Genomic DNA, 14,573 nt, shown 5'->3' with positions numbered 1-14,573 from the left:
CTCTTGTGTTCTGTTCAACGTACAGCAGTGAAAAAAAATAAAGCATGCAAACAGGTTTTAAGAGGGCCTGTTAGTCTGTGCTTCCAGAGAACTTCTGAAACATTAATTTCAAATTATTCTGTCAGAAAGCTAGGATGTATACTTTTACATGCCTGAAATCTGTATGCATGTCTTGCAACAAAACAACCAGCAGTTTATATTGCCAAATCTATGCCCCCATTTTTGTTAGCACCCTGACTAAGAAGAAACTGAGGCCAGAATAGAACATGGTAAGAAACATAGGAGTTCTCCCCAAAATAGCAACTTGGTACCAAGTTCTTTTATCCACCTCTACTTACTTACCTAGATCCCCCTGTATGTTTTCCTGTACCCAACAGAGCAGCTAACTTTACCAAATGGTGATAAGGAAACCTACTGCATAAAGACATTATGACAGGAATGTCAGACATGGCCCACAAGCCAGAACCATTCCACCTAGGGCTTTAATCCGGCCCATCAGAAAGTAGGAAGAGGGAGAGAAGTGGAGGGAACCACCCTTTCAGCTGCCAAGGGGAGCACGCTCATTGGGGCTTTCTTCTCTCTCCCCCTCATGAATGAAGTTGCTGGAGTCAAAAGCCACTCCCATCTGTTCCCACACAAATCCCGTCCTCTCATCGCTTGGAGCTGCACAAGGGGCTAAGCATCAGGAGCCTGAAAGGTCAGGGGAGTCCTTCTTTTTTTCCTGCTACAGTGCATGTGTTTGTTTGTTCTGTCAGGTTGGTCATGACACGGCTTCTCTCTGGTGCAACTGGTTCACCCTCCCCTTGCCTCCTCCTCACCATTACCTTGCTACACTAGAATGAAAAGTAAGCCCAAAATGCATTTGCAGAGGTAGGTGCGCAATATGTAAAGGCTGAGACATTGGCAAGCAGGTTCCTACATGAGTGGGGCAGAAGGCTCAGACAGTGAAGGGAGATGGGCAAGAGCCAAGGAATGTGACTGGTTGGCCAGGAAAAGAGTGGAGGGAGGAAAAAGCAGCATGTAAAAGTGAGGTGGTGGGATATGAGTGCAAAGCAGACAGAGAAAAGTGAGCCCAAAGGCAACAGTAGGATCAGATGCAGCTGGTGTTGTGGGGGTGCACAATGTGCTAGGTGAGAGGGGGAGGCAGGCTGGCAAAGTGGGAAAGGTATGCAGAAGGAGTGGGAAGGGGCAGCGAACCAAAGCATCACAGCATGGGGTATTACAGAGAGGGAAGGATCCAAGTGCAGCACAGAGGCTTTTTTCTGTGGGCGATTTGGCATTTATTTTTGAGACTGGGAGGAAGAGGCTTTATGACCAGTGGTGGCATGGATGGATGTAGACAAGTTGCAGGGAGATATGTTCTCTTTTGGTTTTAAAAGAGAAGTCAGCAGAGCTAGACAGTTCCCAAATAGTAGAATACCCCATGAGGTTTCCAAGCCCTGAACAAATTCACATGAGAGAGTTAAGCATGGGAGATTATGCCTGGGTCTAATAAATCAATCAAACATTTATTAGGTTTAAAAGCTCATAAGCCATACATCCACAGAGCCCAATAACAGAGCAAGCCGGGTTTACTGGGGCATACAGAAGCAGCAGATGGAAAGGGGAAGAGGTGGAGGCAGTAGAAGCAGGGTAAGGAGGAGGAAGATTTTTATTCAGAGGATGAGGTTGTGATTGTCATTAAGGGCAATTCTGACCCAGATAAGGCTTCTCCAGATCTAGAAATAGTGAAAGATTGGATATGGTTGGGGGAAAGCCAAGCAGCACATGGCGTTTACCTGGATAAGGCACTTCCAATTGTTTGGTTCAGGGTGGGGGAGCAAGCAGCAGACCATAAGCACTACATCTAGTCAAGCAGGGGGGACAGGACTGAGGCACCCAAGGTGGAAAGGATATGGCAGAGGCAAAGGGGGGGGGTATGCCAGCAAGTAGGAAAAGGGGCATCCTGGGAGAACATCGTGGAACAGGGGTGTCAAGCTCATATGTTACAAGGGCCAGATCTGACATAAATGGGACTTTGTGGGGCCAGGCCATGCTTGTCACAAAAAGTAATGCCAAGTAGTGGAGATATAAACTTTATAAAGGATACAGATACAATTAAAGATATTATTCTTTTACTTAAAATACCAACATGCTTAAAACTCTTGCATTATTTTGTTTAAAATGGAAAGGTGGGGTAATAGTGGGATTTGGCATTGCAATTTTAAACATAAAACATCAAGAAAAAGCACAAGGATCACAGCAGAAACTAAAAATGTAAACTAAAAATATAAAAATGCTCTGAGCCTAGGAAAACATGAAGTGGCAGGGCATTGCAAGCTCTCATGCCCCCTCCCCCGGCTCCGGGTCTACTCAGATTGGCAATAGCTCTCCAGTGCAATATCCCCCTTTGGCTGTGGGTTCCCAGGTTAGAGTACTCACTAGGGTCCATTCAGCAGAGATAAGCTAGCATCAAGCATCAACCCTTTATTTGAATGGAGACAACTCTAGCAAGCAACAGCTTCAACTGGCCATACAAATGCTACAAAGTGCAACTACTTGAGCTCGACTCCATTGAAATACATTGCAGCACAGACAAAATTGCAAGGAAAACACAGAATGGATTTTCCATTACTGTCTCTGTGCCCAGACAAGCTACCCTGGGACTGGAATGACAGCCCCCAGGTGAAATGACAGCCCCAGGGAGTAGCAGAACTGTTCTGGGATTGAAATGAGGGCACCCAGAGGGGAATTTCATTCCCAGAACACTGCTGCTACTCTCTGGGGCTGTCATTTCACTCTTCACCCTGTCATTCCAATTCCAGAACACAAATTCTATTGCTAGGAACCATCATTCTACTCTGGGGGCTTTCCAGTCCCAGAACACTGTTTCTATTGGTAGAAACGGTCCTACAGTAGTTTGTCTGGGCACAGAGACCTTAATAGAAAATCTATTCCACATTTTCTTTGCTTTTTGCCCCCTCAGTACTAATATTTATTAAATGTGCATATATCAACTTATTTATACATCTCAAATAAATACATTTCGTTTTTTGCTTATTACCTTCTACAAATCGAACTGAATACAAAAACAAATAAACTCCTTCCTCTTTATCTTATTTCCTTTCTTTACCCGATTTCACCTGATCCCCATACCACTTTTCCTAATCCTTATTCTAATCATAATTATATTCTTTCTTTTGTTTCCAAAACTTCTTTACTTCTTCACGGACTTCCATCTTTACACACTTAATTTTTAAAACTTTAACTTTCTTCTCTCATGCCTGCAAAAGAAAGCTGGGCAGAGTTACCTCCAGAACTGGGTGCTGCAGAAAAATCTCTACAGTCAGAGGTCTAGGGGGGCACGCCCACCACCTCCTTGCTACTCCATTGGCTTTAACAATTCATTTCCTGTTTCCCATTCCCATTTATCATATCTTTATCCTATCTTCTAACTATATACATATCTCCTATTCTCCTCAAGAAAACATAATTTCCCGATTCAAAATATAATTTCCCAATTCAAACTCTTCCAGAATTTAGTTTAATTAGTTCCCTGCCAGATGCCTCATTATATGCAGTAAAAGTTTGATTTTCCATGTTGACCACTAGATGGCCTAATGGTAACCATCCATACAGAATTCCTTTGTCACACAGAATCTTTGTTGTATCTCTCAGTCTCCTCCTTGCATTAATTACTTCAGCTGTCTTCAAGGCACAGTCCTTGTTTTTCCCTAGCGATTTTAAAGAGTTTGTTCTTCATCTGTAGTTGTTTAAATTCAACAACAATGTCTGGGGAAACATTATCAGGAGCCTTTTTGGAAATGTTTATCGGAAGGCAGAGGTGACAATCTCTTGAGAAGACTTTGCTTCTCCTTCTGTGAGAAGAATCTGACTCAGTCATCTATTTAAAGCTGTAGTAAGGTTTTCCATCTCTCCAAGATTTACAGATATTCCACGAAGTTTGACCTTTCTTTCTCTTAATTTTAACTCCTGGAGTATAATCTTATTTTTGGCCCAAGACTCAAAATCCTTAAAGTTTTTCAAATCCTCTGCTGTCCTTTTTGCCATCCATTGTTTTCAACGCTGCAGTGAGTTCATCCAATTTCTTATTAATTGGTTCGACTGACTGTTTGAGAAGTCCAAGTTCCTTTTTCAATTGTCCAACTTCTCCACTAAGAGACCTTATATCATTCTTAATTTCATTCTTCATCTCTGTTAGAGCATGCAATATCTCAGTCTGTTCACTTTGGGAAGGGTTACTCTCTTCCACCACCATTTCCTCTAACAGAGAAATCTCCAAGTCAGAATATTCAGATTCTTCTAAGTCAGTTTTACCCTTTCTAGGAAGTCTACAGGGAGGCTTTTTGGTACCTTTTTTTGCTCTTGTCCTTCCCATGCTTGACTTTGATGTTCTTTCCAAAATTGGCTGTTTTTTCTGGGAGTAGTCATTAATCTTCTGCAGGAATAGCAGAGTGTAGGAGGGATGCAACCAGCCTGAAGCTCAGTCACCACGCCCCCACATTTTCTTTGCAGCTGTGCAAGCCCAGAAGAGCTACCTGCTGAAGCAGGCAAAGACAAGGCTGAAGCAGCTGGGAATTTCTGCAGCCTCCAAGCTTCAAAGGGGGAAGACACGAAGGGGTGGACAGGAGAGAAAAGAGCCACAGGCCTGGGTGGGCTGGTTGCATCCCTGTCCTGGAGGGTTAGCAAGAGGTCTTACGCATGGACCTGGTAGAGATTTCAAAGGTGATGACCACTCGAAGATCTACAGTTACAGGTAAGCAACCTGTCTATCTTCTTTGTGGTCTCTGTGCTTCACACTCATGGGAGACTAGCAAGCAAGACATACCTGGAGGCGGGAAGACGGTCAACCGGAAGAAACAGCTTGCAGCACTGCAGTTCCCAACCGAGTCCTCTGCTGAGCATGCACGTCCAGCACGTAGTGCATCATGAAGGCATGCGGAGAAGACCAGGTGGCAGCCTTGCAGACATCAGTAAGGGACACTCCTCTCAGGAATGCCACTGACATGACCATCGCTCTTGTGGAGTGTCCACGAACAGGTCCAAGTAATGGCTTCTTTCCTAACAAATAACAGAGCTTAATCGTCTCAGTAAGCCACTTTGAGTGTCTCTGAGACGAAATCCTGGAACCTAGCTTGGGTGCAGCATGCGAAACAAAAAGCTGCATGTCCTTACAAAAAATCTTTGAACGGTTCAAATAAAACAACAAGCACGCTTAACGTCCAAAGCATGCAGCCTACGTTCCTCATCCAAGGAAGGAGTAGGGTAAAAGGTGGGTAACCAAACTTCTAAATTAAGGTGGAACTGTGAGACCACCTTCGGCAATAAACTAATGTCCGGAGCCAGGGAAACCCCAGCCTCTTGAAAAACAAGATAAGGATAATCACAACGCATCGTCGTGAGCTCCCCAACACGACGTGCTGATGTGATGGCAACCAAAAATGCAGTCTTCCATGACAGGAGCTGCAACGAGCACGTGGCCATAGGCTCGAAGGGGCACCTATTAGTTTGTCCAGCACCAAAGTCAAGTCCCACAACTGTGGGGGCGATCTTGATGGTGGATGCAGCCTAAACAACCCTTTAAAAAATTTCTTGGACTGAGGGGGTGCGAAAACAGAGTACCCCTCCACCGGGTCATGGAAGGCAGACATTGCCACCAAATATACCTTGACGGAAGAGAAAACTAGGCCCGCATTTACTAGGGATAACAAAAATTCAAAAATTGCCGACAATCCCACCCTGCTAGGTGAGACTGAAGGATCAACTAGGAACCCAGTAAATCTCCACCACTTCCTGTCATAGGAAGCACGGGTGGACAGTTTTCTGCTGTTCATAAGAACTTGCCGGACCCTGTCAGAGAAACCTACTGGTCGATGAACCACGCTGTCAGCTTCAGATAGGGCATGTTGTGATGGAATACATGCCCGCCCTGAGCTGACAGAAGGTCAGGTTCTGCCGGGAACTGGTAGAAGACCCCCCCCCCCCGACAGTTGAAGCAGGATCGAGAACCAATTCTGGCGGGGCCACCAGGGAGTCACCAGGATGCAGCATGATCTCTCTTTTGCTATTTTGTTGACCACCTTCGTCAACAACGGTAGAGGCGGGAACATGTAGAGGAACCGGCCCTCCCAAGGAAGCAGGAGTCCGTCTCCCAGAGAGGCTGGATCCGCTCCCCCTCTGGAACAGAACATGGGACACTTCCTGTTCTCGGCCGTGGCAAAGACGTCCAGCTGCGGGTACCCCCAAAGCTGGAATACAGGCTTCAGAAAACGGCACTGCAGTTCCTACTCGTGTGGGGACGCTCCACCCCTGCTGAGGGAGTCTGCCTGTATATTGAGGACCCCCGGAAGGTGTGCCGCCTTCACAAAGATGTCGTATTGAAGACACTACAACCAGAGATCCATCGCCAATGCACAAAGCCTACGAGACACTGTCCCTCCTTGCCTGTTGATGTAGCACAGGGCAGTGGTATTGTCTGTAAGTAGTGCTAGAGTCTTCCTCGCCACCAAGGGGCGGAAAGAGCATAGGGCAAAGTGAACCGCCAGCAGTTTTAGGTAGTTTATATGGAACTGAGTCAGTTTCGGCGGCCACTGGCCCTCCACACACAGGCCTTCCATATGGGCCCCCCAACCCAACAAGGAAGCATCTGTTGTGATAGTCACAGTAGGAGTCGGGAGATGGAAGGGAGCTCCCTGGCAAATGTTGTTCTCTGACTCCCACCATTGTAGCGTCTGTAGAACCCCGGATGGGATGACGAACCTCTTTCGAGGTGAGTCTCTGAGTGGGCAAAACTGGCGAAGAAACCACAACTGTAGGGCTCTCATCCTCAGTTTCACGAACAGTAGCACACTTGTCGTCGCTGCCATCAGCCCCAGCATCCACTGAAGCTGCTGCGCTGTGCTCCACTGTTGCCTCTGTAGCAGTCGTACCAGACCAATAATGTCCCTTGCTCTCTGCGGAGGCAGGTATGCACGATGATGGTTTGTATCCAGCAAGGCCCCTATGAATTGCACTGTCCTTGACGGAGTAAGGTGAGATTTCTCCAAATTGACCTGCAGCCCCAAGGTGTCGAGAAGACGTAGAGTGATGGCAATATGCGTTGACAAACTTTCCCTCGACTTCGCCACGAGGAGCCAGTCGTCGATGTATGGAAAAACGACAACTCCCTGGAGATGAAGATGGGCAGCCACAACGCTCATCATCTTCGTAAACATCCGAGGTGCAGTAAACAGGCCGAATGGAAGGGCTTCGAACTGGAAATGTTGGGAACCCACTGCAAACAGAAGGAAATGCCTGAACGCTGGATGGATGCTGACGTGGAAGTAGGCATCCTTGAGGTCCAGGGTCGCCATCCAATCCCCTTGATTGATGAGGGGCAGGATTGTTTGCAGCATGGACATTCTGAACTTCTGGTACAGAATAAATTTGTTCAGATTCCTAAGATCCATAATAGGTCTTAAGCCCCCATCCCTCTTGGGGACCAGGAAGTAGCGAGAGTAAAACCCTTCCATCCTGGCCTCCACCGGAACTCTTTCTATGGCTTGTTTCTGTAGGAGGTTGTTCACTTCCGCCAGCAGAGGTGGGGAAGAGGGAGTGGTGATCACCACGGACTGGTTCGGAATCTGAGCAAACTCTATTTTGTAGCCCTCTTTTATGATGGACAGAGCCCACCTGTCTGAAGAGATCAACTCCCAGGCAGGTAGGAAAGGACAGAGGCGGATAGATGATGAACCAGTAGGGACGATGATGCATGCCACGAGAAAGTCAAAGGCCCTGCTTTTGAGGGCGGGCACCCTTGGATTTGCCAGTGGCCTGAGAACCATAGCAGTTCCTGTTGTTGCCTGAGTACGATGGTCTGTCAGGCTGGGTGGAACGGGGCCGCCATTGTTGTTCGGGAGAGGCTTCTTGGCCCATGGTTTGTGCCACTGCTTCGCCTTGGGAGCTCTGGAGGTGGCCTGCACACCCAGGTTACTGGAGGTCTTAAGGCTCTTATCTATTTCCTATAGTGCACTGTCCATGGTGGTACTAAAGAGGCCATCTCCTTCAAAGGGTAAGTCCTCAACAAAGGCCCTAGTGTCTTGCTGCAGGGCAGTTGACCGTAGCTGTGAGTGGCGACAAATGCACACAGCAGACGTGATGGCTTTTGCCGACACCTCCACCATGTGCTTTGCTGCAGCCAATTGTTGCTTGGCCACAGCAAAGCCTTCTTTCTGCAGCTTCCTGGCATCAGCCTTTTTGTCTTCGCTCAGGGAAGAGAGGAGAGGGGTGAGTTGTTCCCATACGGAGTATTGGTATCTAGCCATGCAAGCCGCAAAGTTAGATACCTTTACTCCTAGGGCCCCTGCAGAGTAGACCTTCCTTCCCATATTGTCCAGCTTTTTTCCCTCCTTGTCAGGTGGGGATGAGTGGACCTTGCATGCTTTGGAGGAAGAAGAAACTACCACTAAGTTCGGTTTCGGATGGGTGAAAAGGAACTCAGTCCCCGTCTCCTGGATTCTGTACAAGTGGTCCAGCCTCCTGGATGATACTGGTGTTGATGATGGTTTCTTCCAGAGCTCCTTGACTGACTGCAGAATCACTTTGGTGACCGGCAAAGCGATTGCTGTGGATGTGTCCCTTTGCATAATGTCAAAGACATTATCATCCACGACAGGTTGTGGTTGCGTCAAAGGCAGGGAGAGGGTGGTTGCCATCCTCTTCACCAGGTCGCCATAGGACTTCAGATCCTCTGATGGTGAAATAGGAAGGTCTTCGGCCATCTGGGACCCTGGCGAAGGCTCCAAAGCACCTTCCTGGGTGTCGGTACTGTTCTCAGAGTCCGATGAGGAAGACTCCCGGTGTATGGAGTGCTCAGAGAGGATCGGCGTCGATTCCCGGATTGGCGAACAGGTCGACGTTGATGGTCGCTGACGAGTTTCAGCCACTGGGACGGTGCGCCTCTCCGGAAGGATCGATACCAATGCCGATGGTCTTTGGGAGTGGTGCGAAAGCCTCGACATGCAGGATGCCTCTGACTGCTGATCCCACTCCGCAAACTCCCTCAGTGGATACCACTGGTATGGAGGGTAAGGATACGGGTAGGTGGGCGGCCACTGACGCTGCTCCCACGATGGTAGCAGTGGGAAACGGCATAGTGCCATGGAGGGCTCTAGCTCCCGTCTGCCTCTGGGTTCCATCGGGGTAGACGGGTCCATCGGCGCCGATGCCTCCACTTCGGAGATCGAACCGCTCCCACTATGACGTCGCAACCCGGATGACGAGGATCGCTGGGTGAGATCGATCTCCTGCTCCAAAGCCGAGAGACGGAGTTGTTGAGTACTGCCTCTCGATGCCGATGGGCTGTGGCACGGGGACACCAGGATCTTCTTCGGCGGAGCAGAGGTCATCGGTGCCGAAACGTCACGAGAAGGCGATGGAGTGCGGGACCTCTTCCGCTTCTCCTTGGACTTGGCCTTCTTCGGGGCGGATGCTCGGGTCCCCGAGTCATCCTGACGCTTCTTGGCGGGCGTATCCACTGATCCGTCATGGGATCGTTTTGTGGAGGAGCCTCCCTCGATCAGCATTTCGGTCACGATCGGGGTCACATCGACTGATGTGACCGTTGGGGCCGGAGTGTCTGCCAAGGTCGATGCCAACGGGCCCGATGCCAATTTCTGAGGACGGAGTGCCAATTCGGTTAAAGCAGCCAAAAGCCGCGCCGCCCGGTTTTTCCTCGTTTGCTTGGAGAAGCGGAGGCAGCGTGGGCAGGACTCCACACGGTGCACTTCACCCAAGCAGAGAAGACACAGAGAATGGCCATCTGGGGGGGGCAATCTTCCCACAGGAGCGGCAGCATTTGAAAAAACCCCAGCGACTTTCCATAGACGCCAGTCGCCAAAAAACCCGCTCAGAGTCCTCTGAGGAGAAAAAACTTTTGGGGGAAAACAAACGGAGGGAAAGGCCCCGGAGGGCAGTCTGACAAACACACACACACAATTTTTTTTTCTAAACTAACTATCTATCTACGCTAAGAAAAACAACAAACGGGCTAAAAAAGACCAAAATCTCACCGACCGGGGACACGAAAGGCAAACCTCTCCACGGAGCGGTCAGAAAGGAACTGGCGGGATCCCCGCGCTGGTGCTGGTGAGCATGCGTACTGGGACACCTGCGCATGCCCATTGGCGCCGAGCACGGAAAAATCCCGGGCTTTTCAGGTACCGATTCGGGGATCGGCGCAGGCGCTCTATCCCATGAGTGTGAAGCACAGAGACCATGAAGAAGATCAACAAGATTGCTACATCACAGACATTGTCTCCAGATTTTGATGCAATAATTCAGAGCAAGGGGTGTAAGTTATCAAAGACAGTTGAATACAATATTGCAAGAGTGTTAAGCTACAAACATGCTTAAAACATGAAGTCAAAATACTATCTTTAATTGTGTTTGACTTGTGTCCTTGATAAAGTTTATATCTCTGTTACCAGACATTACATTTTATGGCATGCATGGCCTGACCCAACAAAGTCCCACTTATATCAGATCAGGCCCTTATGAGTTTGATACCCCTGCATTATGACATGTGGGAGCTGCACTACGAACTACAAAGGGGGAGGGGACTCATTTTTTTACTGTTTCAGAGGGTAGCCAGGTTGGTCTGTGGTACAACGGGTAGATTTGAGTCCAGTAGCACTTTAGAGACCAACAAGGGTTTCAGGGTATAAGCACTCAAGAGTCAAAGCTCCTTTCATCAATTTTTGACTGAACACATAACATTTAGTTCTGCCCTGATCTCTTCTGACAATCCAAATATTTAAACTGTCTTAACATTTGCTTTTTAATGAGGATGCTTATTGATTATGCTTGTATATAACAATCAAAACACATCATTGATCCTCTTGGACAGTTTACCTGTTCTTTTCCATTTTTTTTCTCTTTTTCTTTCTTACATTCAAATTTAAAAGGTATAGAGAAATGCTAAGGATTATTGGCAAGCAGGCTGAAGGTTTGTATCATTTTTTCTTTATTTTTCTTGTGAGAAAATTTACGTCAAGCCTTATTTGTGAAAACCCAGACTGATCTTGAAGGAAAATTCTCCTTGCAGTTTCTCAAGTGCATGAGGCAGACCTGACAGCAAAGCAACTGGGTGAATACTCATGTGAAAAGAAAGAGCAAAAAGCTGGAGTGGGGGGTGGGGTGGGGTGGAAATTAACCAAGCTGCAGAGAAAAGGGGAAAGTAGCACTTTTTTTACAAGGACAGTTGCAGGAAAAAAGAAAATGCTTTAACAGGTAGTACCTTTAGGAGAAAGCAGATCAAATCCCCTAAATAGGAGGAGCTGATAGGTTACAAACTTTCAAGAACTAACATAAATTTGTTTCAACAATTACAATTATGAAAATTATTATGGATGCAGGAAAGCAGAATCTGCAAACAAAACTGCTAGAAACATGATAGATTAGAATTAAATTATGTGGTGGGAATGGAGACAGTAGTCCTGATCCAGTTCTTTAAAAAAAATTCACACAGTACTATTTGGGAAAGAAAATGAATGGGGATTACATTTGGAGGTATAAATCCAGGTGGAGGTATAAATCCAGGTGGACAGCCGTGTTGGTCTGAAGCAGTAGAATAAAGGAGGAGTCAGGTAGCACCTTTAAAACCAACACAGTTTTATGCAGAATGTAAGTTTTCATATGCATACATATTGCAGGCATATTCTCTATTCTCTATTTTAACATCTGTGTTTTGTTCAGATAAACTAACATACTAAAGTTTAATAAACAATACACCAATACAATCCAAGTTAGAATACACAGAGAAACAATCACAATACAACACAATAATTACATTTCAGCAATTTGAAGCAACCTGAAATCACAGCTTTATACCTAAACACAAATCACATTAAAAATAATGCAATGTGGAGAGATGGCATCTGAGTTTAGATATGGATTCTAATGCATATCCAAATGCCAATCTTATTTATATTCTTGCTTCAATTATATACTTATAGAACTCCTTAACTGGATTGAGATTTTCTCAACCTTTGTCCTGATATTCCACGGTTCACAGTTTACAGTCTCTTAATTGGATTCTGATCTCCAGGAGAGCCACTATCTTGCCAGTAGCATTAAAGCTTCCATAACTGTATCACAAGTCAGAGAGAGAAAGCTGAAATCCTACACTCTGGGGTGGTGAAGGCAAAAAATGCGCTGAAGAACTGAAAATAATAGAGATTATTTTACACCTTAAAAGGGGGAGTGGAGAATATCTGAAGCATCTCCTTAACTATTTCTAATAATTGAGAAGGCACTTTCATATAATTACACCTTTTGAAGCAACTATTCACTGTCTCTGTTCTCCTGGTACAGCAGAGACTTCTTTCTGCCTTTCCCCCATAAAACTGGCTCCTAGAACACATAGGATTTCCCCCCCTTTGGTTATTCTGTAAGGTCGTGTGAAAGGGCAGTGTGGCTACAAGCGATTATGCTGCGATCCTGGCAGCTCAAAAGGGGGGGGGGGGTTTGTGTGTTAAGCCTTCACCTCAGAATATTGAAGGTAATACTGCTCTCATCTCACCACTGGCCTTTTAAAGTACCTATGTGCTGTTTGAAATCTTCCTCTGTGTTCAAGAGATCTCTGTTCCTTTCCAGAGAGTTGGCTTAGCTGTCCCAAGAAGGCTGCACCAGTGCCAAGCAGTTCAGCTGCCAGGCTGCAGCCAGGAGGTCTCAAGCTTCCAAGCCTTCCCTGGCACCTCCTATGAGTCTTTAAAGTGTGTTCCCTGGCACCGATCAGGGCTTGCCGAATTGTTACTGGCACTCCGCTGTCTCTGGTGAGCCAGAATGGTACCAGACACATTGAAAGCCTGTTGTAGCGCCAATCCTGAACAGACTGTTTGTCATAGCAGTCTATGGGCCCATTATACATTAACAGCTTACTCTAAAGAATCCAAGCAGCAAATCCTTTAACCTTGACATCCGATTTGTATGCCTGCCATATGCACTATTCTTTTTCCTCCAGTGTATTGCTGTGTATTTTTTCAGTAGCTGCAACCAAAACCCACATTTTTCCTTAACTGGTGTGGGAACATCACAGGTACTAGACCTCTCCCCCCCCCAAAAAAAAAACCCCTTTAAACCCAAGGATCCTTGACTTCCTTGCCTCTAGGGAACACCCCCCCCCCACACACACACAATCTCAATATCATCAGCTTTCCTTGCAGAGCCTGATCCTTAGCTTGGTTTCCTGATTTTCTCTCCCCCCCACTAGACATCCCCCCCCTTTGGAACTTTAAATCCATAGATCCTCAACTTCCATGTCCCTCAGCTGTCCTTGCTGAGTCTTGCCTTGGTTTTTCAACTTCCTGCCCCCTTCAGTGCTAGTCCTCCCACCCCTTTGGCACATTACACCTATGGATCCTTGACTTTCTCACCTCTGGGGACTCCCCCTCCCCCCGGGTTCAACATCATCACCTTTCCTTGCTGAGTCTGTCCCTTGTCATGATCTTTGGCTGGGATTGCAGCAGGAACAGAGGGAAAGGTAGTGACATTATGGAAAGAGATTACAAGAATGACACATTTTACCCTTTCAGCTCCTAAGGATGAAATCCAGGCGCAGGCGTCCTATGTGGAGATGATACTGAGTGGAGGAAAAACCTCAATGTGGGTAGAGGAGAGGCCTATGAGGGGTTGGAAAATGGCAAGGGGAATCTGAAGAAATCTGTATGCTTTGGAATTCCCTTTGGTTTGGAAGTGAAGCAAAGGTAAAAACTATTACAAAAGAACTCTCAGAATAACCAAGAAAACAGCAAATGGAAGACAAATTGAGCTCTGAAGGGAAAAACAATGCAGAACAGGGAAAAACAATGCAGAACAGGGAAAAACTGATGGACATGCACAGAGAAAGTGATGGGAATACAGAAGGACAAAAAAACCCCTGACATGCATCCATGGGGAAAGCGACAGAAAACACCAGTGCATAATAGGCCTGTATTTCTACCACCAAAAAAAGCTGTCCTCCTCATCATAAAGGACTGGAATGCCAAAGCGGGAAGTCAAAAGGTAACTGGAACAACTGACAAGTTTGGCCTTGGAGAATAAAATGAAGCCAGGCAAAGGCTAATAGAGATTGGTCAAGAGAACAAGCTGGTTGTAATGTACTCAGAGACGAGACATGTAGAAGGCAACATACTTTATTAGATGGTACATCACAGAACAGGGCAACGCGGGCCGGGACCCGCTTTATATACATTCAACCCGGAACAGCCCCCCAGCTGGCCAGCCCAATCCTGGCCAGTCAAACTTCCCGCCACTGATCAAGATTGGCGGAGTCTTTTCCCACGCTGCGCAGGGCGACCAAGGGACTTCACCTGGTCGCCTCTGCTGCACTGCCGCGTGGAGTTCTAGTTAATCCCAAGACACTACACTCCTCCCCCCCTAGTCAGATGTAAATATGCTGGCGCCCTGCGTTCCCATGTAGATCTCCTCAGGGTTGCTGGCAGCGCGGAAACAGGCCCCGAAGAGGTGGTCTCCTCTTGTGGCTTTGCCTCCAGTGGCTGGCGGGCCGGCTCCAGTTGCAGTTCCGGATTGGCCGG

This window comes from Heteronotia binoei, chromosome 21 (assembly GCF_032191835.1).
Source record: "Heteronotia binoei isolate CCM8104 ecotype False Entrance Well chromosome 21, APGP_CSIRO_Hbin_v1, whole genome shotgun sequence".
Lineage (NCBI taxonomy): Eukaryota > Metazoa > Chordata > Lepidosauria > Squamata > Gekkonidae > Heteronotia > Heteronotia binoei.
The sequence above is the reverse complement of the archived record's forward strand: the minus strand, read 5'-3'. Positions refer to the sequence as shown.